Source organism: Ooceraea biroi, chromosome 14 (assembly GCF_003672135.1).
Source record: "Ooceraea biroi isolate clonal line C1 chromosome 14, Obir_v5.4, whole genome shotgun sequence".
Classification (NCBI taxonomy): Eukaryota; Metazoa; Arthropoda; class Insecta; order Hymenoptera; family Formicidae; genus Ooceraea; species Ooceraea biroi.
In genome coordinates this window covers 445,816-465,432 of record NC_039519.1, presented here as the reverse complement: position 1 = coordinate 465,432, position 19,617 = coordinate 445,816, and positions in this window count along the sequence as shown.

Here is a 19,617-nt window from a genome sequence, read left to right as displayed (position 1 = left end):
TGATCGACATAAAAAACCACCTTGAGGAACTTTTCGCCGAGAATCCTAAGTTCTGGGAGAATGGAATCTTCCAGTTGCGTGAAAGATGGACAAAAGTTGTGAAACAAAACGGTGCATACATAAGTCAGTAAATATTTATCGACATAAAAAAATGTTGCCTTTGAATTTTCCTTCAAAATCGGCACGAACTTTCCGGACGACCCAATATATGTTCTATTTTCTTTAAAGAAAAAAAGTATCGCGAGAGTTTCTGATGTGCATAACATAATCGTATGTGACAGAGTGTTGCATTAAATCGCGAATAGGAAACGCACATAACAAAATGTGTGAATTTATTTTATTGCTTGCACTTTCATTTTACAAAGTCCATACATTGGGATGACGCGGCGGGTTTTTGTCATAATAGGTAGCTCAAATCTATTTTCTGCATAAACGCTTAAACCTTCCTTCCCGAAATTCCTGAGAATCTCCAGAGTACGCGAAGGTGTGAAATATTTGGATCGATTAAACCGGAATATCGGAGGCAGAAAAATTCTACCGCCGGAACGTATTCGCGACGGCAAAGCTTTATATTAAAACAAAATGTTAATTCCATGCATAAAATACACGGAGATTTTGCTCTGTACTTGTTGTAAAACAGTTTTTATCCTGGCTTAATAGGAAGATTAAATAAATCCAGTTGCATCATTTTGCACTGATTACTAATACTGATTATAATAATATTTGTCTTATTTTAATTACTAGACTAATAGTAGTTGCGTAAAACATAACACAACTACAAAATGCAAATTTCACATTTTTTAATATAAAATTAAAGATATTCTTTTTCTCTGTTTGATTGATGTTTATTACGTACATGGAATAAAACTCACGATCGCAACAGAGCATACTAATCATCTGATTCACGTCAACGCGATAAATCAATCACGTTGAGCCTTTTAGCGCTTATCCTGAGGGTCAAGCCCAATCGAGTGTCTTCTTCGTGTGTAGTGTACACGATTTGTCTTCGGATAGTTTAGGCACGGTGTTAATACGAGAATAAACAGCGAGCTAAGATCCCTCCTGGCTTAACGCGTCTCTCCTTGAGTAAGCCCGGTTAAGTCGAGAGGTACGTTCGAGATTCGGGGTTGCAGGTTCCAGGTCTGAACGGCCTCGAGCTAGGATGAGCAAGGGCTTTCTAATTAAGATCGTTAAACTGCCATGAAATTCAAATTACGTTTACTGGTTTCCTTACTCTTCTCTTCGCGAACGTTTTTGCGGACAACATGGAGACATCTTCGCGATGGTCAGTAATACTGTGTACTCTACTATTTTCTTTCCTCTTTCAAACCTTGCCGCTTTCATCTAAACATTCGTTTAATAATGGATATATTTCACTAACGAAATTAAATGTTTCGCTATTTCTGAGGCCTGAGAATTTTCTATTAGGGGTGTGATTTAGTTTTGAGGGTTTTTTTGCTCAAAAACGCATGTATTTAACTATGATAATGAATGAATACCTTAATCCAAATATTTTCCTTCGTTTTCTATAACTTTTTCCCATCTTTCTGCCAAGAGATGGATTCCACCACGATAAAATCACTCTTCTTTTCAGTTGATCCATTCGTCGACGAATTTTCGCACTTCTTCCACATTATCAAAGTGTGTATCCTCTAAAGCGTGTTGCATCCACCGGAACAAATAATAATCGCATGGAGCAATGTCCGGAGAATACGCGGGGTGCGGTAAGACTTCCCATTCGAGCTCTAATAGCGTTTCTTTCACTGATAACGCAACGTGAGGTCGAGCGTTGTCACGAAGAAGAATCACTTTCCGTCGTTTACTCGCAATTGGTAGTCGTTTTTGGTCCAATGCTCGCTTCAACTTGTACAATTGGTGTCGATAACGATCAGCCGTGACAGTCTCGTGCGGATTTAACAGCTCATAGTACACTATCCCACCAAATACAGAGCATTACTTTTGAACCGTGAATTTGCGTCTCGGAGTGGATGTTGATGGTTCGCCTGGATCCACCCATGATTTTCTGCGTTTCGGATTATCAAAATAGATCCACTTTTCATCCTCAGTAGCAATCCGAGACAAAAGACTCTTCTTTTTTTGCCTGGCGATCAACGAAATGCAAATGTTCAAATGGCACTTTCCGATAATTGATGTGGAACCATTTCCCTACTTTCTGAATTTTTCCCATTTCATGTAAATGTTTCGTAACTGTTGTACGATCAACATTTAATGCTCTGGCAAGAGATGGATTCACACGATAAAATCATCTTCTTTTCAGTTGATCCATTCGTCGACGATTTTCGCACTTCTTCCAGATTATCAAAGTGTGTATCTCTAAAGCGTGTTGCATCCACCGAACAATAATAATCGCATGGAGCAATGTCCGAGAATACGCGGGTGCGGTAAGACTTCCATTCGAGCTCTAATAGCGTTTCTTTCACTGATAACGCAACGTGAGGTCGAGCGTTGTCACGAGAAGATCACTTTCCGTCGTTTACTCGCATTGTGGTCGGTTTTGTCCAATGCTTGCTTCAACTTGTACAATTGTGTGATAACGATCAGCCGTGACAGTCTCGTGCGGATTAACAGCTCATAGTACACTATCCACCAAATACAGAGCATTACTTTTGAACCGTGAATTTGCGTCTCGGAGTGGATGTTGATGGTTCGCCTGGATCCACCCATGATTTTCTGCGTTTCGGATTATCAAAATAGATCCACTTTTCATCCTCAGTAGCAATCCGAGACAAAAGACTCTTCTTTTTTTGCCTGGCGATCAACGAAATGCAAATGTTCAAATGGCACTTTCCGATAATTGATATGGAACGCATTTCCCTACTTTCTGAATTTTTCCCATTTCATGTAAATGTTTGGTAACTGTTGTACGATCAACATTTAATGCTCTGGCAAGGGATGGATTCCACCACGATAAAATCACTCTTCTTTTCAGTTGATCCATTCGTCGACGAATTTTCGCACTTCTTCCAGATTATCAAAGTGTGTATCCTCTAAAGCGTGTTGCATCCACCGGAACAAATAATAATCGCATGGAGCAATGTCCGGAGAATACGCGGGGTGCGGTAAGACTTCCCATTCGAGCTCTAATAGCGTTTCTTTCACTGATAACGCAACATGAGGTCGAGCGTTGTCACGAAGAAGAATCACTTTCCGTCGTTTACTCGCAATTGGTAGTCGTTTTTGGTCCAATGCTCGCTTCAACTTGTACAATTGGTGTCGATACCGATCAGCCGTGACAGTCTCGTGCGGATTTAACAGCTCATAGTACACTATCCCACCAAATACAGAGCATTACTTTTGAACCGTGAATTTGCGTCTCGGAGTGGATGTTGATGGTTCGCCTGGATCCACCCATGATTTTCTGCGTTTCGGATTATCAAAATAGATCCACTTTTCATCCTCAGTAGCAATCCGAGACAAAAGACTCTTCTTTTTTTGCCTGGCGATCAACGAAATGCAAATGTTCAAATGGCACTTTCCGATAATTGATGTGGAACCCATTTCCCTACTTTCTGAATTTTTCCCATTTCATGTAAATGTTTCGTAACTGTTGTACGATCAACATTTAATGCTCTGGCAAGGGATGGATTCCACCACGATAAAATCACTCTTCTTTTCAGTTGATCCATTCGTCGACGAATTTTCGCACTTCTTCCACATTATCAAAGTGTGTATCCTCTAAAGCGTGTTGCATCCACCGGAACAAATAATAATCGCATGGAGCAATGTCCGGAGAATACGCGGGGTGCGGTAAGACTTCCCATTCGAGCTCTAATAGCGTTTCTTTCACTGATAACGCAACATGAGGTCGAGCGTTGTCACGAAGAAGAATCACTTTCCGTCGTTTACTCGCAATTGGTGGTCGTTTTTGGTCCAATGCTCGCTTCAACTTGTACAATTGGTGTCGATACCGATCAGCCGTGACAGTCTCGTGCGGATTTAACAGCTCATAGTACACTATCCCACCAAATACAGAGCATTACTTTTGAACCGTGAATTTGCGTCTCGGAGTGGATGTTGATGGTTCGCCTGGATCCACCCATGATTTTCTGCGTTTCGGATTATCAAAATAGATCCACTTTTCATCCTCAGTAGCAATCCGAGACAAAAGACTCTTCTTTTTTTGCCTGGCGATCAACGAAATGCAAATGTTCAACCGGTTCGCAATGGCACTTTCCGATAATTCATGTCGAACCCATTTCCCTTCTTTCTGAATTTTTCCCATTTCAGGTAAATGTTTGGTAACTGTTGTACGATCAACATTTAATGCTCTGGCAAGTTCTGAAGTGGATCGTGTTGGATTTTCGTGCAATAATGCTTGGAAATCTGCATTTTCAAGCTTTCTTGGTTGTTCCGAGCGTTCTTTGTCCTTCACATCAGTATAACCACTTTTAAAGCGTCTAAACCAGTATTCACACGTCTTAATTGATGGGGCAGAATCACCATAAGTCTCCACAAGAATTCTATAACCGACAGCCGCAGTTTTCTTTTGATTAAAAAACAAAGGAACGCATGTCGAAAATGCTGTTTCGGAAGTTGCATTTTTACGATGATATAAACGCGACTGTTATTGCATCTATTGCTACAATGCTACTAAATGTCATGGATAATGTCAACACTGTAAGAAAGAACAGTTATCGGAAACAGCTATTGGAACAAACTGACACTACAGCCATCTGTTGCAAACCCTCAAAACTAAATCACACTCCTAATACTTTCAGTTGTACTGTGCGCCAGGTTGTACATCTCTATGTCTTTCAAATAAAAGTTTGTTGTTAATTTTCTTTCTCCTGTAGGATCTTTGAAGTGACAACTTCAGGCTTGGCCTATGTCATTTCGAGATTCCGAAGGATTTTCGTCATCTATGAGGGCGGTTTGTGAATCTTGTTTAATCAGTTTCTACAATTGCGGTATCTAATGTGCGGGTAGCTTCTGAGAAGTTCTCGCGCGATATTTGTTAACGGTGGACTTGTTCAACACAATAATATCCAACAGATTGGTGAACCGCAGCTTTCAACTAATACTTGTTTAATCAGAATTGATCCAATATCTATCGCGACGCTTTGTTCTGCTATCGAGAAAATCAATGCAGCTAGAGTGGCCCGACATATGAATAATCAGGATTCTGCGAGGTGGAACTGGTTGACCTAGTGTCTGGGGCGGGGGTGGTTTCCACCCTTTTGCCTTACGTTAATTTAATAGAAGGGACGCGTGCTGCCCCGAAACCACCCCTTTCCTTATCCTTCTTCGTCGGCAGATACGCTAACTTACAAGGGGCGGTTATCAGGCGTCTCTGCTTTCGACCCTCAAGACTCGGAGCTATCTACCATCCGGGAATCTATGCTAATATCGCCAGATTAGTGCGGAAACTGCCCCCGGATTATTGAAATTTCAATACTATTAATAATATCTCTTGTTTACTGAATTGCACACATCAAGGATTGTTAATCTTTATTTAAAAATCGGTGTCACTTCTTTAATATGGTAAGGTAAATCAATATGTCGGTTATATCATGAAACATAAGAATTACCTTCCGTTTAAAAATGTTATGTTGAGATATACTTAAATTAAAATATTATTTTATTCATCAGATTGTATTGTGATATATATTATTTTAATTTTGCTAAATAAATAAGTTTATAAAAATATTCTATTGATATCTCTAAGTTTTTATGGAGTTTAGGAAAGATAAGACTAATGTTTTGTAATTTTGTTTCGTTATACGGATGTCACTTGCAAAATTTAAATTGGAATATGTGCATAAGAATACTTGAAACTAATAAGATTATATTGTGCAGTCGTTCTTCTTAAAACCGTACAAGCGTACATTTCTGAATAATTTGGCCATTAATCGATATAATCATTGAAATAATAGGACAGAGATAATAAGACATAACACGATTAATTTCATCCTGAAAATTGCATTTCCACCACGCTCGGAAGCGTTTCTCTATACAGGAGATACGTCTATATGAAGACTTATAAAATTCTAATGCGCGTATTAAATATTTATTACGTCCTCGTAATTCCTGGCAATCAGTTCGAATCATGCCAACATAGTCGCATCATTGCATATTCCGGCTAATAATTGTCAAGAACAGCTTTAGCGCAGCTATAAAGTCTCAATATTTGACTCATCCAGCAAGCCCTAATTTATTATTCAACTTAAATCATGTGCACGAATATGGCAGTTCAAAGTGAAACAGAAGTCGACCCAGTTTCGAACGTATGTTGCATTTGACAGAATATCCTCAAATTACTAGAAGATAAAAAGTTCGGATAAGAGAGGAAGATGAGCAGAAATATCAAGGGTTCAGATTTCTTCGGCAAGTTTCTTTTAATTCTAATACGGTTACGAGAAAAGTTTTTCGCGTAACACTTTTATCATATGTGTCACACAGTATTTTCCATTATTAAATATACATATATTTTACAATATTTAGTATGCAATTGCATCATTACCATCATATTAAATACCATCATATTATATATCACCGTATATAACGAATGTAATTTTATTTTAATATATATTATATAAGACAAATGGAGAAAAGTGGTTTATTATATATTATTTGCAAAAATTAAAGTTTTCCAAACAAATGCAGAATGTAGTATAATGAGCATAATAAATACAAAACTCATGTTAGGAAAGCTGATGTCTATTTCGATTGCAACCCCCATGCTCGATCCAACGTCTATACTATCCATCCACCTTTTCCCTACATGCGGGCATTCTATTATGCAATTAGAGAACGGGTACCACGAAATTCTAAGGGAGCCAAAACCCAAAGGTATATCGCTATCGAACATGACAGGACACGGCCGTCCGACACACCCTTTCTTCGTTCGAACTCGTACGACTCGAACTACCCTCCCGCACTACTTGCTTATCTCGAAAACATTCTCAGGATTTTCATCCCGCGACTGCATGCGTTGTCAAGATCATTGCTCATATTAATTTTTGTACAACATTGTACAACTACTTGCAAACAAATTAATGTACTTGATAATGTGATTCTTGACACTACTTATATTAATTATATCCTAAAATTAAGGACGGAGCGAAATGTAGCGCTTTTAAAAAAATATGCTTTAAAGTATTATCTCTGCAAAGATCTCACTTTTCGTTCAATTATAAAAAAGGAAAATGAACATCGGCAAAAAAGTTTGAATATTAACATTCAAATTTTATTTGAAATAAATAAGAAAACGAATCAAATAGGAAGTTACTTGATTAACATAAAAGTATTAACTATGTATTAACATAAAAGAAACGATAACTTCTATTCGTTTTCTCTAACGGAATATCGTTATGATATTTTATTCCTCTTCCTTAGAATTTTCTTATATCTTCCATATTTCGTGTTTCCGCATCGATATATAGCACAGTGCAAGTATAAATTATACAATTCCCAAATTCATTCACGGTTCTCGTACATAAATAACGCATCGCGAGAAATGTGCAATAACGTCATTCAGCTGCGGTTGTTTCGCGGCGGCGGAAAATTTCACGGTACATTTGGTTTCATGAAGCGGCCCGTCGTAACTTATACGAAGTATCCGGAAAATAGAGAACGTTGTCGCGTGAAGAGCATGGGGTCCCATATCAGCGTGAAAAGTCCCGGTAATCCTGCAATTTGTATTTATTTCCCACCCAGAGCTTTTTTTCACCGCTAGTAATGATGAAAAATTCGACTCGTTACCCAGTCTTCGCGACTCCTTCGACGGAAAAAATTTTTAGCCTAAGTTCCCGAGACTTATTGCCCTCTCCTGTGATCGGCCTTACACATCGCATGATTTCTCGCTTCAGCAATACCTCACCAAACATGTGTGCTATTTTGAGTAGCGTGAGCAAGAATCAGACTTTATTTTCTTAAACTTAATCGTATTTTTCAATGCAATAAAATATACTTTATTTTTAATTAACACAAACATAATATTATATATATATATATATATATATATTGGGTTGGCCAAAAAGTAATTGCGTTTTTTTATATAAATAAAAGGCGAATTTTTCATGGGAAACAAAAACTTTATTAAACAATATATTGTCCATTTTGTTTGATTATCTTTTGCCATTTTTCAGGCAACTTCATGATTCCGCGCTCAAAACAGTTCTTATCTTTTTCAGCAAAAAACAATTCCAACAACGATTTGATATCCTCATCAGCAGTCAAGGTTTTACCATTCAAGGCGTTTTGCAAAGAACGAAACGAATGGTAATCTGATGGTGCCAGGTCTGGCGAATATGGTGGATGTGGTAACATCATGGTAACACATCCCATCCAAGCTGCAACAATTTTTCACGAGTGACCAAACTTGTACGTGGTCTAGCGTTATCATGGTGAAACACAACACCTTTGCGATTCACCAATTCTCGACGTTTCTGTTTGATGGCAATCCAGTTGACGACAGTATACGTCTGAATTAATGGTTTGATTCCTTGCAAGCAGCTCGAAATATACAATACCTTTAAAGTCCCACCAGACTGACAGCATAATCTTTCTTTGGTGAATATCTGCTTTCCAAGTGCTTTGAGCAGGTTCATCACGCTTGCTCCACGATCTTTTTCGTTTGACGTTGTTGTAGACGATCTATTTTTCATCGCCTGTTATCATACGTTTCAAAAATCGATCATTTTCCTCGCGTTTCAAAAGAGAATCGCAGATGTCAATACGCTTAGTGAGATGAATTTCTTTGAGCTCATGTGGTACCGAAATATCGAGCTTACTAATGTATCCAAGTCGTTTTAAATGGTTTTCAACACTCGATTTCGATACGTTAAGATTCTCAGCAATCTCTCGTGTCGTTAAACGCCGATTCGAATCGATCAGTGCCTTTATTTTGTCATCATCAATTTCGATTGGCCTTCTTGAGCGTGGTGCATCTTTCACATTAAAATCTGCAGATCGAAATTTAGTAAACGAATTTTGACACTGCCGCAGTTTTAAAGCATCTTCGCCATATACATCAGATAACTTTTTATGAGCTTGCACGGCGTTTTTCCCTTTTCGGAAGTAATAAAACAAAATATGAGGAAAATGTTCTTTTTGATTTTCCATTTTGAAATGGACGGCAAACAAACAATTGTTAACGAAATCGTGTGCTTTCTTTTTGTAAAACAAGCTTGAACTGTGAGTTGTTAACCTACATAATGAATTTGCGGTTTAGAATGAAGTTAGTTACATTTGAAGACATGTATGTCCATCTATTGGAAAAAAACGCAATTACTTTTTGGCCAACCCAATATATATTAATATAATATATAATATATATAATATTGGGTTGGCCAAAAAATAATTGCGTTTTTTTTTTATATAAATAAAAGGCGAATTTTTCATGGGAAACAAAAACTTTATTAAACAATATATTGTCCATTTTGTTTGATTATCTTTTGCCATTTTTCAGGCAACTTCATGATTCCGCGCTCAAAACAGTTCTTATCTTTTTCAGCAAAAAACAATTCCAACAACGATTTGATATCCTCATCAGCAGTCAAGGTTTTACCATTCAAGGCGTTTTGCAAAGAACGAAACGAATGGTAATCTGATGGTGCCAGGTCTGGCGAATATGGTGGATGTGGTAACATCATGGTAACACATCCCATCCAAGCTGCAACAATTTTTCACGAGTGACCAAACTTGTACGTGGTCTAGCGTTATCATGGTGAAACACAACACCTTTGCGATTCACCAATTCTCGACGTTTCTGTTTGATGGCAATCCAGTTGACGACAGTATACGTCTGAATTAATGGTTTGATTCCTTGCAAGCAGCTCGAAATACACAATACCTTTAAAGTCCCACCAGACTGACAGCATAATCTTTCTTTGGTGAATATCTGCTTTTCAAGTGCTTTGAGCAGGTTCATCACGCTTGCTCCACGATCTTTTTCGTTTGACGTTGTTGTAGACGATCCATTTTTCGTCGCCTGTTATCATACGTTTCAAAAATCGATCATTTTCTTCACGTTTCAAAAGAGAATCGCACATGTCAATACGCTTAGTGAGATGAATTTCTTTGAGCTCATGTGGTACCGAAATATCGAGCTTACTAATGTATCCAAGTCGTTTTAAATGGTTTTCAACACTCGATTTCGATACGTTAAGATTCTCAGCAATCTCTCGTGTCGTTAAACGCCGATTCGAATCGATCAGTGCCTTTATTTTGTCATCATCAATTTCGATTGGCCTTCTTGAGCGTGGTGCATCTTTCACATTAAAATCTGCAGATCGAAATTTAGTAAACGAATTTTGACACTGCCGCAGTTTTAAAGCATCTTCGCCATATACATCAGATAACTGTTTATGAGCTTGCCCAGCGTTTTTCCCTTTTCGGAAGTAATAAAACAAAATATGAGGAAAATGTTCTTTTTGATTTTCCATTTTGAAATGGACGGCAAACAAACAATCGTTAACGAAATCGTGTACTTTCTTTTTGTAAAACAAGCTTGAACTGTGAGTTGTTAACCTACATAATGAATTTGCGGTTTAGAATGAAGTTAGTTACATTTGAAGACATGTATGTCCATCTATTGGAAAAAAAGGCAATTACTTTTTGGCCAACCCATATAATATATATCTTTAACCCTTTCTATGATCATCCTAAGAAAATATTTTTGTGACTACAGTAAAATCTGCATTTTCCTATAATTTCTGTAAATAATTTCTCTTATACAGTTTTACTGAACAATCATACACTCGTGCCACTAATTCATGTTAGCAAGTATTTTATCATAAACGTCACAATCTACGATGACAAATGCTCGTAAAATATTTGTTTGCGCCATACATAGAGCCTGAATGTACAACGGGCAATGTTTAACATAGAGATTATGTAGATTCCAAAGATAGCATCAATCAATCGGCCACTTATCGAGACTGCTTGATATCGCGGAATATATATCGAAGCAGAACAACGGAGGGTCTGGGCGCGTGAAGGGCCAATTAATAACGCGGCGAGTGCCCGATCGTTATAACGTAGTCATCTTATTACGAGGCTGCCGGTGTCTCATCAATTTATTGGCAACGTCCCTCAACCACTCGAGCGGTTTCAGCTACAGAGCTGCTTAAAATTGATAGATAACATCTCCTATCGCTCGCACCGTCCTCTAGGCAATCCGAATATTTTTTCAGGAGGGAGCCGAAGGCTAACAAACGAGATCAGAGTGGCATTTCCCATGATTAATATCGCGGATGCGTCGAGCGCGTTCGTAACCAGTAATCGTTTATCGTAATCGTTTTCTCTCGACGCTGGCTGCTTGTGTATTTTAGGTAATTGTAACTCACCATCTTGCGGCGACGGCGACGACGGTGGAGCGTGATGTCAAGATGAACGACGCGACGGGGATGATCCAATCTACGGCCACGGGGAACCGGTGCTAATTGCTACTACAAACAGACAAACAGACGCGATTCCATTTCTAAGGCGAAAGAGACACGCGAGACAAGATCTTATCTTCTGCATTATAAGCTTGTAGCAAACCATTGTCAATAATGAGTCTTGACTTAAGTATACCGCAACTTTGAATAAACATTAACTGCCATTTATTAAAGAAAATGGCGCAAATGAATAATTTATTTCTCGTCGACGAGATAAGCACTAATGAATGATGAGTTGCTAGCACATTCTGTTTTCTTTTTGTTAGAATCATGTTGAATTTTTAATCTGTATGAGATTAAAAAGAATCACATATAATTTATGTGCGCGTATGTTGTTATTATTATTTTCATAAGATCCGGGAAAGTATCTTATCGTTGTTTTTAATTATATGTATACTTTTTATTCTATATATAGATTGCATTATAATTTTGCAGATCCTACTGCAAAAGTTTATAAAATAAAGAATACCGAAGATAGGAAACGATGCCGAACATATTATAAGGAAACATTTTAAGAAAGAATTAAGAAAAGAAATAAGAAAACAGTGAATTGTCGAGTTTTTTATATTTATACAATTAAATCGCACGAGTTATTATTTTATTTATACGGACAATATGTGCACACTTGTTCTTAGCATCGCGGCCACTCTGGTACGTAAATTTTTCAAATATGTCCGCGTGTCGAGAAAAAGGTTGGAACAAAAACCTGGCGATAACGAACGAACGGACGCGCGGCAAGGCGCACTTTGTTAACCAAATTTGTTAACCAAAATAAACCAAAATCGCTATTAGAGAGACCGTGGAGGATCAACAAGAAAATCCGACGGACCCTCTAACGATAAAGCGTTACGTAAACAAGCCACTCTGTCGTTCTCTTTCCTTCTCTCTCTCTTGCTTCCGTATCCCGCATAAGAGCTCAACTACCCCCGGCTTTTCTACTCCTTCCCCTCTGTGTTAATGGAAGAATACGGCTTCGACGTACGCTACCCTTAAACATATTCTCGTGTATTCAGGTCGCTTTTAACCGGCGCTCGTTGCACTGTTTTTGTGACAAATATTCATTTTCGAGCGCTTTCCGAGATTGAAGAGATTCCGGTAACATGGAGACGGGCTGATAGAAATTTCGCAAGTTCACGAGTATCAGCAGCGTACGTAACGCAAGTGTGTGATAACCGGCTGCACAGAGGAATACCTAAATACTTTCTACGAGCGCAGTTGTTCGCCGGGAAAAGCATTCTTTCGCTCAAATACGTACGTTTCTACTAATTAGGTTTAACTTTTCAGATCGCGTGTGTATTCTCAATTTATCAAGCTAATTGGCGAAATTACAAAGGACGGAAACTGTGGCTGCATTCGAGCTTTCCCGTGCGAGCACATTCCACATCGTATTAACGCGTGATGTTTTATATTAGGAGGGTGTAGCTAATAGAAGTATCCTGTTGTACCTCATGATACAACGTGCATAATATTCTCGTATGACGTAGTCAAGGAAAATATGATGTAGGTATGCAACTGATATTTTTATGCTTTGTTCATTATCCAAAAATGCAAGTAGAGGAGAATCCCTTATTATGAGATATCCTCCTAATATGAGATAATGGGGTTTCTGCTAAACTATTGAGCACCATCTGTTAGTTCCACCATGATCTTATTACTCTTGGTGTAAAATGTATTTAGTGAAAAATTCATTGTTCGTTATTGCGTTTAGCCTTTGCAAGAAAAGGTTTGTGAAATTGTGAACATGTCGAAGGAACTTGAGGTAAGTCTTTAAACCTTGTTTATTATATAATAAAGAAATGGTTGGCAATAAATTCAGTATGCAATGATAGAGTAGATCGTAGTAACAGGAAAATACGCGATTTGTTGAATTGCTTAATTGTAGAGGTTAGATTTCATGATCGCGGAACCGCTGGGCGTGTGGCTCGTATAATGAGATATTCAGGGTTCTCTTAATATGAGATAATTATTGCTCGAATATGAAGATTATGTAGTGTAATAAAAAGAAAGAAAATACTACTTAAGGTTAAAGAAAAGTTAATACGAATTTATATTACGAAGTTTTGTGTATTTAATTTTTATAGAGTCTGACTATGGAGGTTAGAGATACGAGGAAGCGTCGACAGTGGAATCGTGAAGATTTGGCGAAGGCTGTGGCAGCAGTATTTTTATAAAACTATCTAATAAAGATTTTAATTGCAATACTGATGTATTTTGCACTTTTAACACCGATTTCTCGAAGTATCTTATATTAGGAGCACACTTTCGCGATCTTACGTATTTTTTTAATTTTCAGAAAAAATAATATTTAAATTAGATTTTTCATTTGACCAACCTAAAGCTTATTAAATTCTCCTCAAGAGAACGTATTACATTTTTAAATTCCGCCTATAGATTTCCTTACATTCGGCAAAATCGATATGGTATCGCATAATCGGGGACTTTCCTCCATCATATATTTAATCTTTCAGCCTCACGTTGTTATCTCCACTTTCCGTGTCCTCGGTAACGTCTGAGAATGTCTGCTAAACTAGTGAGCACCATCTGTTAATTCCACCATAAACTTATTACTCTTGGTGTAAAATGTATTTAGTGAAAAATTCATTGTTCGTTATTGCGTTTAGCCTTTGCAAGAAAAGGTTTGTGAAATTGTGAACATGTCGAAGGAACTTGAGGTAAGTCTTTAAACCTTGTTTATTATATAATAAAGAAATGGTTGGCAATACATTCAGTATGCAATGATAGAGTAGATCGTAGTAACAGGAAAATACGCGATTTGTTGAATTGCTTAATTGTAGAGGTTAGATTTCATGATCGCGGAACCGCTGGGCGTGTGGCTCGTATAATGAGATATTCAGGGTTCTCTTAATATGAGATAATTATTGCTCGAATATGAAGATTATGTAGTGTAATAAAAAGAAAGAAAATACTACTTAAGGTTAAAGAAAAGTTAATACGAATTTATATTACGAAGTTTTGTGTATTTAATTTTTATAGAGTCTGACTATGGAGGTTAGAGATACGAGGAAGCGTCGACAGTGGAATCGTGAAGATTTGGCGAAGGCTGTGGCAGCAGTATTTTTATAAAACTATCTAATAAAGTTTTTTAATTGCAATACTGATGTATTTTGCACTTTTAACACCGATTTCTCGAAGTATCTTATATTAGGAGCACACTTTCTCGATCCTGCGTAAAGCTCTTTTTTCAAATTTTTTTAATTTTCAGAAAAAATAATATTTAAATTAGATTTTTCATTTTACCAACCTAAAGCTTATTAAATTCTCTTCAAGATAACGTATTACATTTTAAAATTCTGCCTATAGATTTCCTTACATTTGGCAAAATCGATATGGTGTCTCATAATCGGGGACTTTCCTCTATATAAAATGTATTTGTGATTATTTCAATTATAATAACAAAATTGTTTATACTGCAAAAAATATTAGTGCGATTGTAGTAATACGATTCCGGGATAAAGAAATAATAACGAGTTTTCATTGACTGGTTGAATAGGTACTTAATTTTGTACGACGATGTAACCGGTCGATTATTCGTGATATTTCATTACGATCGCGGTCGTTTATTGGCTGTTTTCGCCGTAAATCGCTTTACAACGCTCGACCCTCGCTTCGCCACTTTGCAATCGAGTACGCTAAAGTCCTCGGAAATATTGTGGCTGGCCGTAAAAAAAAGAAGAAGAAAACGAGACTTCGCTCCAACTTTTATAACGGCGAAATAAAAGTGCGGGGGCGGTAACGAATTTGCATTTCACTCGACTCGGCGTTACGTGCTTGGATTCGTCATCCGTTTCCCGCGAAACTGGCGTTTATCGGTTTATTTTGACGTCGTATATTTTGCGACGAAACATAAAAACGACGTCGCTAATGCATGCTTATTGGCACTCCTGTAAACTTCACTTTCCGTACTTCATCACGCCGAATATGACGTATCGTTCGTTTTGTATCAATATTTAAGTTCATTTTATATCAATGTTACGTACGCACACGAATGCAACGCAGTCTATATCAGCTAAATTTTCGAAATTTCATTTTCTTAAGTTTTGTTAAATTAATATATTTTGAACTTATTGATTAGCAGCCGAAATTGAAATTATTAATGCAATCTATGAAAATGGCAGAAAATTATTCATCAAACTGCTACTGTAATCAAATTTGAATATTCATTTTAGATTCATACGCGTTTATAGAAAGTTAATCGCAAAATGGATTTATCGATTATTAGAAAAGCGCAGACTCTTGTATGACATCGTTCGTTCCGAAGACGATTATAGTGCCTATTTCCTCAGCAAGAAGTGTATCAGTAATCAATGATTGATTGTCAGCTTCCTGTTCATTTTCAATGCTTTATTCGTATTTTTAGTCTAATATGGGATCCTTCATTGATAATTAGAATAGTTTAACTTAGAAATAAGCACGTCATATTCACAAATGCGATATTATACGTAGTTACCTGATATAATATTACAATTATTGTTTCAAAATTACATTAAATAGAAAGTATATTTTATACATATTTAGATGATAAAAATTTGTATTACATAATAATGAGTATATATTTATGAAAGCTATTTTTGCAACATTTGTGTAGAAATCAAATATTTTTCCACAATGACAAAAGATTATTATAGCAAATAGATGGCATATTTGTACAATTTAAGTTGTGTGTATCATGAAAAAAAGAGATAAAAATTTTGATTCACGGGAAGCCGCATATAGTACTGTTCGGCATTCACTGTATATGATTTTACCGGGCGCCTATCGATCAGACGTGTTAATTAAATAACTGACGAGAGAGTTTACCAATAAAGTGGGCATGTGACACGTACCACGGAGAGGTAAAAGGCCACCGCGATCATCCGACGTTCGACAATGTGCGGCCGAGGCAGTAGCCGCGGATTTTTGGTTTTTACTTTAATTAAATATTTTCCGCGCGTCTGTCCGTCGCTGTTCGAAACATCTCGATAGAAGGCGGCTCGCTGTCCACAATGGCATTTTTAAACACCCTTCTTTAACGTTCCAATAATAAAACAGTGCTTCTAAAACGATTTAATTATCTCATAAATATTAAGAATCCGCCAGTATTATTTTAATGAACTTAATCACCAGTTTGATAAATATATTATTATATATTATTACTAATATAAAAAGTCTAATTATTTTTTTATTAAAAAATGACAGAGATGTTATATGATTAAATAGATTCGCGTCGTTTACAATATTAAAAATTGTTTAAATATTACACCGATTAACTTTAAATGATAATATCTAAAGTTTATCGGAGAATGTAATGCAAGAAACAAAGCGTCAGCTGCCAGTTTTCATAACTCTTGATGAAGTAGCAAAGAGCTTTAACAACAGGATTAAAGAAGCGTAAGAAAGGAACGACGGCGAGGTGGGTCGGCGTAGCAGCCGCTAAAAATGTACATCTTAATAGATTAATTAATATAATCTCTCAGCTTGGGCTTTCTGGCAGACGGACAACTTCGCGCGCGCGCGCGCGCGTTTCAGTATGCAGAATGAATATTATTAAGGTTAATTATAATTGGGAGAAATCTCGAGCAAATATTTCAACTGACCGAACTAGAAAACGATATAGTGAGGTGCGGGGAAAAAACGAAAGAAAGTCTAAGGAAGATTTTTCTTTGTTTGAAGGAATTCTCATCGTCGCAATCTGGAGAAAACGGAAGCGCACTGGATTTAAGGCACACAACATTTTTATGAATTTCATCAACGAGATATGAATTTAAAAAGCTTTTGAAGTTCATTTGGACAAAAATAATGCTGTTAAACTTTAAAGTACCGTTTAAGACTATAAAATTAGATAGATAAAAAATAAATTTAAGATAACAAATTGAATTAAAAATACCCTTGTTATTATTAATATTGTAATCAACATTGTATTTTATTGCAATTAATTCTGTATTATAGTTTGGTATTAATATTTTGATTAATATTATATATCAAATATTTTATTCTTAAATATATTTTTCAAGTATTTTATGTAACATATAAAAATATAACACATTAATCAAAATTGATAATTTAGTGTTTCTTTGCTGACATGATTGTTAAAATATACTTAATAATGTGATAGAAGAAATACGTGGATTATATTAAAGGAGCGGAAGACAGCGGAGAGGATTTTCTGAAAACTTGGTCTAAACTCCACCGCGTCTTCGCGAAACTTGCGCGTCACAATGCCGTCGATATTAAATGTGGATGAATATTTATGAACAATAATAGTATTTATACAATGTGTCGCGCGCACAGACACCCAAAGCGCGCTCTCTAATTAAATTCATGCTAATAAGTATAAACCAGAATTCTTTCATCTCGCTCTTTCTCTTTTCCGCACAGAGGTGCAAAAATAAGTACGCAACGAATCTTATAAATCTCTTTTCTTTATCGTAAAGAAACCTAACAAGTCTACTTAATCAGAGAATGATAAACATATGATAGATAAAATGAAATCGTTATTGCCAGATAATTACATGATGCAGAACCCCATTTTTATAATTTTATGTTACTCAAAAATATTACATAAACGATCAAAAATGTTTATCGCTAAGGAGAACAATGCTCTGTTATTTTACTAATAAATAGGATGATAAATTATAGATTATAGTAACGTATTATACGAGACACGCGAAACTGGAAGTCAGGACAGTGCGTAAATTATTTAGACAACCGTGGGTCGCCACCCCTACTCGTGGCAGTTAATTATACTTCTCCCGGGATATAATCGAGATCGTGAAAATCTCTCGTGGAAAGTCATGTTTCTCGACTTTCACGCAGACTCAACCCGAGACAGGTAATTCTCAGTTAAATATATGTCAAAGATAAACTCTCTTAATTTTTATTACTTGTTAAGAGATTAATATCTTTTCATTAGATTACTCGCACAAATAAAATCATGTTTTCTAACTTTTTTATCTTGCTAATCAGTTCACGTAAACTTGATGTCTATTACAGTTTTTTATTCTTATTGAGTTGCAAGATTTTATAATAATTATGCTTATCTTTCTACATATTTGCATGTCATATTTAAATCAAAATGAGAGATTTATTATTTACGTAATAATATTTATGTTGTATTAGAATGTAAATTAGTATAAGTTACCTAAGTTTACTGTTCGAGCATATCATTTATATAAACGGACTGCATGCGCATAAAAAGCGATCGAAGAAACTCTTCAGACAATGGGGGAGGATAAAAGATGGGGTTGAGATATTGCGTGTAATTGTCGTATGCATGGCTGACAAAACCTTTGGCGGCTCAAGACCTTTGTGCATGTAGAAATAGGTTTTGGTCGGTTATCATGTGAGTGGTACTCTATTCGACTCTGTAATAATTAGATATTTTATAGCTTTCCGAACAATATACAATTTCTCGGAAGTCAGGTTTAAATATTAAGTAATTATATATACATTTATTTCAAAGTGAATTTACAGATCAAAGCAAAGAGGTATAAATCGAATCGCTCTATATGTAATATGTTGGGTTGGCCAAAAAGTAATTGCGTTTTTTTATATAAATAAAAGGCGAATTTTTCATGGGAAACAAAAACTTTATTAAACAATATATTGTCCATTTTGTTTGATTATCTTTTGCCATTTTTCAGGCAACTTCATGATTCCGCGCTCAAAACAGTTCTTATCTTTTTCAGCAAAAAACAATTCCAACAACGATTTGATATCCTCATCAGCAGTCAAGGTTTTACCATTCAAGGCGTTTTGCAAAGAACGAAACGAATGGTAATCTGATGGTGCCAGGTCTGGCGAATATGGTGGATGTGGTAACATCATGGTAACACATCCCATCCAAGCTGCAACAATTTTTCACGAGTGACCAAACTTGTACGTGGTCTAGCGTTATCATGGTGAAACACAACACCTTTGCGATTCACCAATTCTCGACGTTTCTGTTTGATGGCAATCCAGTTGACGACAGTATACGTCTGAATTAATGGTTTGGTTCCTTGCAAGCAGCTCGAAATACACAATACCTTTACAGTCCCACCAGACTGACAGCATAATCTTTCTTTGGTGAATATCTGCTTTCCAAGTGCTTTGAGCAGGTTCATCACGCTTGCTCCACGATCTTTTTCGTTTGACGTTGTTGTAGACGATCCATTTTTCGTCGCCTGCTATCATACGTTTCAAAAATCGATCATTTTCCTCACGTTTCAAAAGAGAA